At 40.2% G+C, this 11,511-nt stretch overlaps 1 protein-coding gene across 1 annotated transcript in view; it reads right to left on the minus strand.

The window, feature by feature from the left end:
• The window catches only part of lamb2l (laminin, beta 2-like), a 60,751-nt gene extending 54,816 nt beyond the window's left edge, over positions 1-5,935 (minus strand). Inside the window, exon 1 of the mRNA XM_028583881.1 lies at positions 5,680-5,935. The gene's annotated coding sequence lies outside the window, so the exon portion shown is untranslated. The remainder of the gene's footprint in view (positions 1-5,679) is intronic.
• Positions 5,936-11,511: the final 5,576 nt, after the last annotated feature.

An 11,511-nucleotide genomic window follows, 5' to 3' on the forward strand; every position in this document is an offset into this window, starting at 1 on the left:
AAGTCATAAACGTTTATGACTTTTTTTATAACGTTTATGACATTTTCACGACAGTGTCATGTAGCGATGGGGCTGATCCGATCTAGTATCGGTATAGGGACCGATACCAGCGTAATTCATGTATCAGATTTTCCCGATCCAACCTGCGGAGATATCCGATATCCATGAGCCATGTCTGCGCTTTAACGTTGTCTGCTGAAATGACTCCACAGGTGATTCCTGCCGGCTAGTCTGCTAGCTGGCTGCAAACTGTGGAATGGATTTCCTGAACGGAGGCGCGGCTCAATGAGAGAGTTATGAGACACGCCCCCGCTCAGGAAATCCATTCCGCAGTTTGTAGCCAGCTAGCAGGATAGCATTGAGCAGCACTGTGGCTAGCCAACATGTCCGCTGTGTGGAAATACTTTACACTGGAAACACGGCAGAGCAAGACAGCAAAATGCAATGTTTGCAAAGCCGTAATTCAAAGAGGCGGAAGCTCCCTCGCGTCGTACAACACTAGGAACGCAATCAAACATTTAAAAAAGCACCACACGAAAGAGCACGAGGATTTTTTAGCCAGGGGGCAGAAAGACAAAAGGAGCGAATCACTTCTGGAGTCATTACAAAAACAAGGTAAACTCCAGGCAGACAACGTGAAAGCTAAAGGGATTACAGAGAATGTGTGTGTGTGTGTGTAAAAGATGTTTACAGTTATTGCACTTTTCTTATATTTCAGATATTTGACATTTTAAAACCTTGATTTGTTGATGCTACAAGTGTACTTGATTTGTGCTGTTCAGATGCACACTGTTTTATTAATAGTGTGTGTGTGTAAGATGTTTACACTTATTGCACTTTTCTTTTATTTCAAGACTCAAGTATTTGTCATTTTGTGAATTTAATAAATATTGACATGACAATCAATATGAAACCCTTACAGTTGCATATTTGTTTTCAGAATGGGATTTTTCCTGTTAATAGGATTTCCTGTTTTTCTGACTTCCTTTTCTGACCTTATACTTACCTCAAGTTGCCTTTTGGGACATATGCATACACGTACATATCATACTTGCCTGTTGAGAGGAGTTTATTTCAGCATTATATAAAATCAACAATAATGATAATCATAATAATAATAATAATAATAATATTAAAACAAAACACAGCTCTGGTATCGGAATAGTATCGGTATCAGCCGAGATCCAAATTCAGGTATCGGGATCGGAAGTGAAAAAATGTGGATCGGTGCATCCCTAGTGTCATGTCACAATTATGTCGATACCTTCAAGTAAAGTGTTACCGCATATATTCCTGCTTTTTGCCAGCACTAACAATTTGAACTTAAAACTGCTAAAGTTAAGTATCCTGCTATAATTAAAGATTGGCGGAATTTTTAGCTGACTTTTAGTAACACGAGGAAATAACATTTCCTCTTACTGATGAGACAATCTGTGGTGTGATTTGCATGCTATCAGCCATTTCCAGTGTAAATTCCCCCTCTGTTTGTGCATTTGTGTATTTGTGTGTGCAGGAGAAGGGAAAAAGACACAGCTACAGAGGCAGAGACTTACATCCTGAGAGGTAATTGGCAATGATTACAGCTCATCAGACTGGCGGACAAACTATTAAAAACAAGACAAATCACACTGTGCAGAGAAACGCCTGATTCACTGCATTTTTCTGGAAGCCAGAGAAGTTAACTCACATGCTTTCTTGATCTGACGAGTTTGTGTTTAGATGTTGTTAAATGAATACCGGAGTGTACTCATCTACAAACAAACTGCTGTCATTCTATAAAAAATGATGATGCATTGCATTTATATAACACTTAAGAATATTTTCTCAACGACACAAACAGAAAGATCTTAGTTCAATGAATGAGTTATATTGAAGAAATTACCTTATCGAATCATTTTAACATTGCCATTTACTATATGCTAAAACTATTAGTGGATTAACTGTTTGGTCAATCAACAGAAAAATTTATTAAAATTACTATTAAACTGACTGTAGTCAATAATTAAGACAAAAATATCAAATATCTGAGGGCTATAAATGGATACTTCTACAGCTGGTGATTAGACTAAATAAAAAAATATAAAGACGTCAATTTGGACATTTTTACATTTTATACAATAATCAATAGTTGGAGAAACTCTATTAGTCTGCGTTAAATTAGCTTGACAATTCCCCAGAAACATAACTTTTAGACAGGAAGAAAGGAGCAGACAGGAGACAGAAAAAGGGGCGTAGCGTAATCAGTCCATCTTGTCAGTGTGCTGCAAACAAGGGGTTGATTTGTATCAAGGGACATGATTATGAGCGTCTCCGCCTGCAGAGGCCCTGACAGAGGCTCAGATATCAAAGACACGCTGATAGAGCGCAAGGCGACCGATGGCAGCGACAAGTCTTTGGAGAGGCCTCCTGATGTGTAGATTATCCAAGCACAGGGGCACACACACCACACTTACTCTAAAGCATGTCCTCACAGACACACACACTAGGGTTGCACGATTTGAGGAAAATATGAAATATGCGATAATGTTGTTGAATATCGTGATAACGATATTACTTGCGATACATAAACAAATGTACTTGCGATATGTTGCAGCCTTTTGCAATGTGCATATGGCGCCGGCTGATATCGGGATGACGATAAAAAAAACGATATACTGTGCAGCCCTAACACACACACACACACACACACACACACACACACACACACACACACACACACACACACTGCCTTTGCCCACCTACTCAGCACAAATCACCACCAAGATTACAGTTAAATTCTTCTCTAACAAAAATGGAGCATCCAAAAACTGCAATCACCTACAAAAACATTAGTATCTCTATCACATCAGCAGTTGAGCACTCACACCTGATATTAAAAGGACCAAACCACTGGTGGTTCTGCATTGTAACACCTATGTGCTTACAATTTACATTACTGAGAACAGTCTTAGAGAACCAACCTTTCAAGGGCCCACTGATTTCAGTCCATTTGAGTACACTAAACCTGCTAAGCTTTGCTAATGTATTATACTGAAACACATGCCTGCACTGGTTTCCATTAAAGTTACTTAATTGCAGAGTTTTAATAGTTTGGAAACCGCAGAGGGATCTGTGAATCCCTCCTGGTGGTGCATTCAACTGCTGAAGTGAAGGTCTAATGTGAGAGGTTTGCCATTTACCTGCCGCATTTATTCCTAAACTATAATGTGTGTAAAAGTCAGAAATTTGACAGTTGATTGGTGTGCAAAACTTCAGAATGGAAGACACAACAGCACATAAACTCAGCATTCTACATCAAACTCAGATATGTGCTATCTCTGGATGATCAAGGCTTAACCCTTGTGTTGTCTTCCCGTTAACCTTGAAAAAAACAGTTTTTTTCAATGTTTTTGACGCCTTTTTTTTCAATTTGTTCCAATGTTTTAAATTCTTAAATTTTTCTTCTACACATTTTCAGCTCTTATTTCTACGTCCCATATTTTCTGATATAAAACAAAAATTGAAAAAAAGACAGTTTATTAAAAAGATAGATTATAAAGACAGTAGCGTTCATGTTTATGTGGAAAACAGTCGGAAAACAGTCGTTCAGTCGAACGACAAACTGCAACCAGTAACCAGTAACATAGCTCAAACACAGCGTTTATGATTGTTTTCCAAGATGGTTCCTCTTTTTAATAAACTGTCTGTACACTTACAAAGTTCTCAATGCTTCGGTTTACATGTAGGGACCCTCATTATGCTACCGTTGAAGTGTGGTGCTATTTTGAGCCTTGTTAGTGGTATAAAATAGCGATTTACCCTCTGCCCCAAAAGCTAGCGTTAGAAGCTAATCACCAATTTGCGCTAGCTTGTTTCAAGCTAGAGACACCTTCGATTAGCATGAAAACATATCCCAGAGAACGGTCGACTCGGTAGACATGTTATTAACCCCTAGGTTCATTTTGCGCCGGAATTGTCCTTTAAGCAAGAGTAGTCCTATACTAAGGAGGAAATTGTGCCGAGTTGAGCAGAGCAACACAGGGAATGGACTAGAATAAGGGACACTGCCACTACATAATCATATCAACCAGAACTGCAGCCTATGGAGCCAACAGATGGCAGCTGGTGGTTTAGTTGTAACACATAATAAACTATGCAACCCAGTGTGTTTTTGCTGAATGGTACATTTTGAACCGCTGTTGGAGGAGTTAGAGCAAGGCATCGATGGACTGGATGAACATACAGTACATGTGTGACAAGCCATCCTGGTTTGAGCGCTGTCTTGCAGCAGGTACACAGAAGTTCCGTATATTGGTCAATCCATAGTCAATTGATGAAGAGGAAAAGCAGCCACCAACCAGTGTCCCTCTCTCCCACGTGGCCAGTTCTGCAAGCCTGAGCGACTCGTGGATGCTCTTAACCTTTCAGGTTAGAGTTGATCTCAGCAGTTGGGCGAGAGGCCTTGAGCTGATTAAAGCTTAACTAAGCCTAGAAGGGCCATGGGAACAAACACACACATGTCTAAATACCCTGACAAGTGAAAAGAAAGATTCAAAGGAAAATAGTGAGAATTCTCAAACTTTACCCAACTGAATATAGTAAAAAATAAAGCTGTCCACTTTACTAGTAATGTCCCTCAACGGAAAAAAAGCCCCAATTAACGAGAGCATTCTTTTCAAGGTCCCACCTAGATATGTATTAGTACCTAGTGTGAGTGCAGAAGAAGTGCTGAAGAAACAACACACCACATGATACTGTCTGTCCTTGACCTGCAGCTAAAATTTAAATATCATTCAAACCATTTTAGAAGTTGAATCTGAGCTCTGCACTCCAGTAATCTGTGCTGCTGGTTAATCTGGTAGGAATGTGTGCAACAGTGTCAGAAATCTGCCTCCCAGCCATAAGTGACCTATTGGTGTCAGCGAGAGAGCAGGTCCACGCACACATTCGTCAAGTAGCCTATCCCACCTTCAACTCTCCAACCATAAGTTTGAGACAACTTTGATTTGGTCTAAAACTTGTCATTTTCCAGAAGTTCCCCTCCAGACACATTTGAATAATAATGTCTGTCTGATATGGTTTTAACCTGTGAGTCATCCAGTGACAGTCAGTTAAATACACAGCTGTACCAGATAAGTAAGCTAGGCAAGAATGAATCTCCTGCTTTCTGGCTAGCCAAACCAGCAGGACATTTATAGTTACTTATGTCCAAATCTGACTGCTACTGTTTTGTTCAATAATATGCTATAAAACCACCTCATTACTTTTCCAACGTCTGTGGTTATCTTTGTTTTGACAAAAGTCATGCAAAAAGGCAAAACTGTTTACTCACCAACATTTTCTTTTAATTTAGCTAACAAGTGGTCCACTACACAGGCTACACATGACATAACAGCAAGCTAACAGCCCAAAAGATAAATTAGCCTAGCATAAAAACACCACAAAGTCCCTTAAAACTCGCATTTCGACGTCCCTATAATAAGAATATTACAGTAGCCTAGTAACATATGGAACAGGCTAAAGTAATAAGGTTCATATATAGCCTTACACTCGCGTCAGAAAGACAGCCGAAGACACTCGCTGCCCCTGAAGGAATATCATGGTATTATACTGAACAAAGGTGATTTTGCGTTATTGGGTTTCACTGAGGTGTGGTGGAAAAATGTTAGCAAAGACGGAAGGATAAGATGGAGCGCTCACCTGCTCAGTAGTTTTCTGCGACTCCCCCTTTCTCTCTGTCACACACAAACTTTCTTTCTCTCTCTCTCTCTCTCTCTCTCTCCCTCTCTCTCGCTCTCACACACACACACACACACACACACACACACACACACCCTCACGCGCCGTCCAGGACCGGCTGCACACACCGGCTGTACGGGCTCTGTCTCTGGTCTGCACCGGTACAGTAGAGAGAGAGCTCGACCCGGCGCGAGGAGGTGGAGCCCCAATAAGTGACTACTGTCCCGCGGGAAAACAGACGCAGGTAGGTCCCATCCACAGTGCTGGACCACACCCAGTCCTATCAGGCCAACCCCACTGTTCTAGGTAAAGATTAGGCTACTCCCAGTTTCCTAAATGATGGAAAGTGGCCTTATCTTCTGTCAAAACGTTTTGAATGAAAATGTTGTTCTTGCTCCTGAACTTAAACTTGACTGTCACTTGAAAGGCAAGCAACCACCAAACAAAAGCAATTTTATATAAACACTTTTTTACGGAATGACATTTCTATTTGATTAAAGAAACCCTGCCACATTCTAGAAGCACATGTCTTTCTTTAAGAGTTTCACATGACTTTTCACATGGCAACAAGACAAAGTTTTTTTTTCTTTAGATTCTTTTTTGGGCTTTATTTGCATAGGGAAGCTGAATATGTGAAAGGGGTGAGAGAGGGGGAATGACATGCAGCAAAGGAGCCACAGTTCGGAGTCGAACTCGCTCCTGCTGTGTCGAGGAGAACACCTCTATAAATGGGTGTGTGCTCTATACCAGGTGAGCTACCCAGGAGCCCAAGACAAAAGGTTTTTGGTCATTTTAATTGTACCTCGCACATGGTCATATCATTAAAAATTGTTGCAAATGTATCTTACAGTTTTTTCCGATTGCTAAACGACAGTGGGCACAACTGGAGTCACATGTGCAAAACTCAAACCACAGTCTGCACTACCAACAGTCACCTGAGCTAAACAGTTCACATCACCTGCAAAACAGGCTCAGTGCAGCCAAACACTATGCACAATCCTCACTGAGATAACACACACACACACACACACACACACACTGTCACTCAGGACACACTGAGGGTAAAAACACTATAGCGTCAAACACCAATACAGAAATTACAAACTTTCTCATCTTTACAGTTTGAACAATTTGAGTGACTTGACACTACTCAACAGTTTATTTAAGGAAAAAATATAGATTGTATAGCATACCAATTTTTACATAAGGTAAAAAAGAAGGAATGAAAATCTGTATTTTGTCTCTAGTAATTTATGGAATTACTGGGGGAAAAAAACTAAAGGTACATACGCAACAGTAACAAAGAATAGTGTGACTAATTCTGCCTCTCTCCAGCATCATGTGGCAAGTTTTCTTCATCACATTGGATGTCAGCATCATCTCTAAATACAAATGAATGTGGTGTTTCTATTGCTTTCACCTCCATTACTTTCTGAAAAACAGTAAGAACACAGTTTTACTATTGTAAAGACATAGTGTTTTTCACTTTTTTATAGCTGTGTACATAACCTCAGACATCTTACCTGGACATATTATCTTTGATATTTTACCTGTTTCTCTCAAACGGTACAGTGTATAATTGTTTCATTCTTATTTGGTGTTTGTATACAAAAAAAGGCTTTCTGAGCTTTCTCTGTATAAATACCATATATGTTCACTAACTAGTCTAAAATAAGACACCTACTTAGGCTTTCAGCTAAAATTGCAATCAGCAGTGTTTGATAGGCACCAGACTGAAATCTATTCTGTTTTGAATGTGTGGTTAACAGTTTTGACAGCAGTGTGTTAGCATTTGAACAAAGTGCTGTAAATCCACAGTGTTGTGCACGTTGTGGTTAAAGTCATGGGATAAGTGTGTAGAGTTTTGAAAACTGTAATGAAAAACGAACTAGAGTTTGGTCCACATGAACTGCTGCTGTGCAGACTGTAGTTAGAGTTTTGCACATGTGACTCCAGTTGTGCCCACTGTCGTTTAGCAATCGAAAAAAACTGTAATGGGAAATTTTGCCTTTTGGGAATTAATCGTCCGGGGCCGTGTGATTTTCTGTAATTCATTTCTCACATTAAGTTCTCCAAATGGACATATATATGACCTTATGTTGATGACTGTGGTGTTTGATGTTTACTTCTATTGACCCATGTGATTCAATATAATAAAATAGCGTGCTGCCCTGTCTTGCTGCATTGGGGGGAAGATAATGGGATAACTCATCACTGACAGGATTTGTACCATGGGAATTATCAAGAGATGATGACACTCCCCATCACCAAGCTCATTATGTGGTGCCAGCCAAGTCAACTGATACATATCACATATCCCCAACCAGCAGCCGCCTAATACGAGGACAGTCTCCTCTGCAAGAGGTGTGTGTGTGTGTGTGTGTGTGTGTGTGTGTGTGTGTGTCTGATGTGAGCTTTGAGCATGTGAGCAGTTTTAAGAAATTAATGTTTTACAGAGAATATGTTGTCTGGAGACGAAAAGGGTACACTGGGAAAAATAATATGTTTACACTGATACAGGGTTGAGGTAAATTGAAATAAAACTGCAGGACAGAGGAGTAGCTGTAAAGCAAACAGTCAGGAGTCAGCGCAGGTTGTGCAAGGTGAAGCCCAGGAATGGCTGGAATCCATAATTATCAACAATTCTGTGAAGCTGTATTCTCCTGTAATACAAACATGAAAGTACAAAACCTGCACATATGCTATAGGCTGTAATTGAATAAAGGCCTATAATACAGAACTGTATAAAGTATATGCAAGCACCAAGGACAGTGATCAACAAAAAAACACACAGGTAGGCACTAGGCAGTGGTTCAGCGAAAGAAAAAAACTAAGAGGTAGACAACGATTCATAGATACTGTGAAAAACTAAAACAGAAGTGAAAAAATTAAAGGTACTGGGACAGGACAGCAGAGCAAGAAACACCATTAGGAGGATTCTGGTTGGAAGCGGAGGCTGTAATTTGCTCAAAACTATACTCTTTTGACTGCAAAACATCTGGAGGAGGTGTTTTCCCTGCTTACTAAAACACACACAGAAAGCAAAAATGAACAGCTGAAAAACATGGTTGCCCTCTTCTTTTCATTCTGCATGTGCTTTTCATGTAATTTGCCATGTGAGTGTGTGTGTGTGGGCATGTGTGTGTGTATAGATGTGTTCTTATTTAGGGATCCAAACATTTGCAACTTACGTACCATTAGTATGAGAGGAGGGAGAAGCATTATTCTTGTGGAAAGCCAAAACATGTTTTTGAATTCTTTGGGTTTAAAATGTTAATTTTAATTGGCCATGTTTACTTCAGTTAATTTCCGTTTGACAAGTTGCCAGCTGGCTGAAACCTGTAGCCTGAGCTAATGTTTATGCGTCAATATCACCAGCGGTAAGTAATCAATACCATCTTTTAATTCTGCATACTGTAAACACTGGGAATAACAACAGTGAGTCAAGAAGAATGTAAATCAGATTATTAAAACTGCCCTTTAATGTGTTCTTCTGTGACAGTCTTAAATGCAAATGTGCACACAGTAAAACTCCCAGCAATTTTTCTAATTCAGCATTTACTTTCCATTCCTGATGTAAAGGCTGTTTTTTGTTGAACTTGAATGGAGGTCTTGTCAACATGCTTGCACAGTGAATGACTGAAACACCCACATAATGACCTGTAGGTAAAATTGAAGGTCTACCTCAGTATCACATACCTCAGATAATAAATATTTTGTATATGTATGTGTTTTTTATTTGTATTCGCGCAAAATGATCAAGGTCTGCCCTCTAGTGAAAAAACAGCTCTACTGTTGTGGTTGAGTATAACAGGTAATGTTTCAGTTTAGCATGGTGGCCTTTAGTATACATTCATCGTCGATTAAACCCACATAACAAAATTTGTCTGGCCCACAACAGGGCCAAATCCTTGCTACAATTCTGGCCCAGTTCTGGCTGGGACCCCGGCCCAAAACTGGTCCACACATGGAAAGTAGACACAAAAACAGTCCCTCCGGCCCAGATGAGGCCCACACCCTGTAAAATGATTTGTTTTGTTTATGTGGCCCAATTCTGGCCCAGACACTGTAAAGTGACTTGTATTGTTTTATTTTGGCCCAGTTCTGGCCCAGACACTGTAAAGTGACAGTGTTTTATTTGGCCCAGTTCTGGCCCAGACACTGTAAGACAGATCTGGCTGAGACTCGGCTTGGTCCCCGGGCCAAATGTGGTCCAGAAACTACGACATGTTTGTTGCTGGTTCCAATGTTGACTCTGGAGCAAGAAATGACACACACACACACACATCCATTAATGCCAAAACAAAACACTTTGAGTAAGCAAACTTTTCTTAATATTATATTATCTTAATATTATATTAATATCTATCTATCGCCCTTAGTTGAAATATATATATATATATATGCTATGTAACAGAATTGGCTATGTAATTCAATGGGTCACAGAATGCTAGGCCTGATATAGCCCATTCAATCAACAGATGAATCGACGCTGGCGTTGTATGAGCTAACACTCAAAATAACTCCAAATCATTTATAATAATAAAACAAGATAATTAATTAAATTTACACAATGAGATCGCACTCATCAATCGGCCCAAATGTGCTTGCTATCTGGGAACCTTTTCCAGCAGACAAGGTTTAATCTCCAACTCCTACCAAAAAGAATTCAAATCCACATTTAGCTGATGTTTTAACCTGCTTTTACTTAACACATCCTAAATATGTGCTGCAGTTGTTCAATTCAAAGTGCTATTTGTTTTGCTTAAAAGTTTGACATGCCTAAACTAAGCTCCCTGTATATGAAGAATATGGATCCAGAAAAACGTCCACCTCTAGGTAAGACCTGAGCCACATGAGAGCGAGACAAAGGTCCCAGGACGGACGATGGTCCAGCACAGAGAAGTCTGAGTGAAGAGAGAGAGGACAAGAAGGAGAATCTAGGGAGAGAGAGAGAGAGAGAGAGAGGGACCAACAAGCAGAGGGTTAGAGAGATGCAGTGGTTTTCAGAAAGTTTACAGTATTCTCGTCAGCAGGACAAACATGGTCTATACTGCTAGGCTTAATGAAGCTTAGCGTAAGTTCAGCCAGGCAGACTATCTTACTTTACTCACTCGTTCTCAGTCACCTCACTTTCCCTCTCCTCCTGCTTCGCATTACCAGCTGATTAGGGGGACAAAAACCAACCAGGTTTAGCCACAATCTCTATCGGCCAATCACATTCTTGCTGTCAATATTTAAATGTTTTCCTCTCAGCATCTCTCCTCTTCATTCACCATCACCACCAGTGTCTAGACTCCATCAGGGGGGTATCGTACATACTATACATGATTCGATGATATCATGATGGAGTCTAACTGCCAAAGACTATCATTTATCATTATTGTGCAGACGTCAATAAATTATTGTTCACTCAAAATGAGGTATCTCCTGATTGAAATAGATACATTGAGTCTGAGACCGGTCTGCCAGAAGGATAATGGTAACAGGAACAAGGCCTGACGTGGTCTATATCCTCGACGTTCCACTTCCGGGATTGCTCTGGTGCCACAGGAAAATGTCCGTTTCCTTCCGCTTTCATTATGTTGGAATTTTAAACTCCGGTTGATTTCTGAGGATTATGGTTAACTGCTTCTCAGATCTCTGCAGGGTAAATCCAGACAAATAGCTAGACTATCTGAAATATCTGAGTTTTCTGTTGCACGACTAAAACAACTTTTGAACGTACACGTTCTACCAAAACAAGTTCCTTCCTGAGGCTATTTTGCAGCGGCGCCGTGCGGAGTTTAGCGC

This window comes from Perca flavescens, chromosome 7, assembly GCF_004354835.1.
Source record: "Perca flavescens isolate YP-PL-M2 chromosome 7, PFLA_1.0, whole genome shotgun sequence".
Lineage (NCBI taxonomy): Eukaryota > Metazoa > Chordata > Actinopteri > Perciformes > Percidae > Perca > Perca flavescens.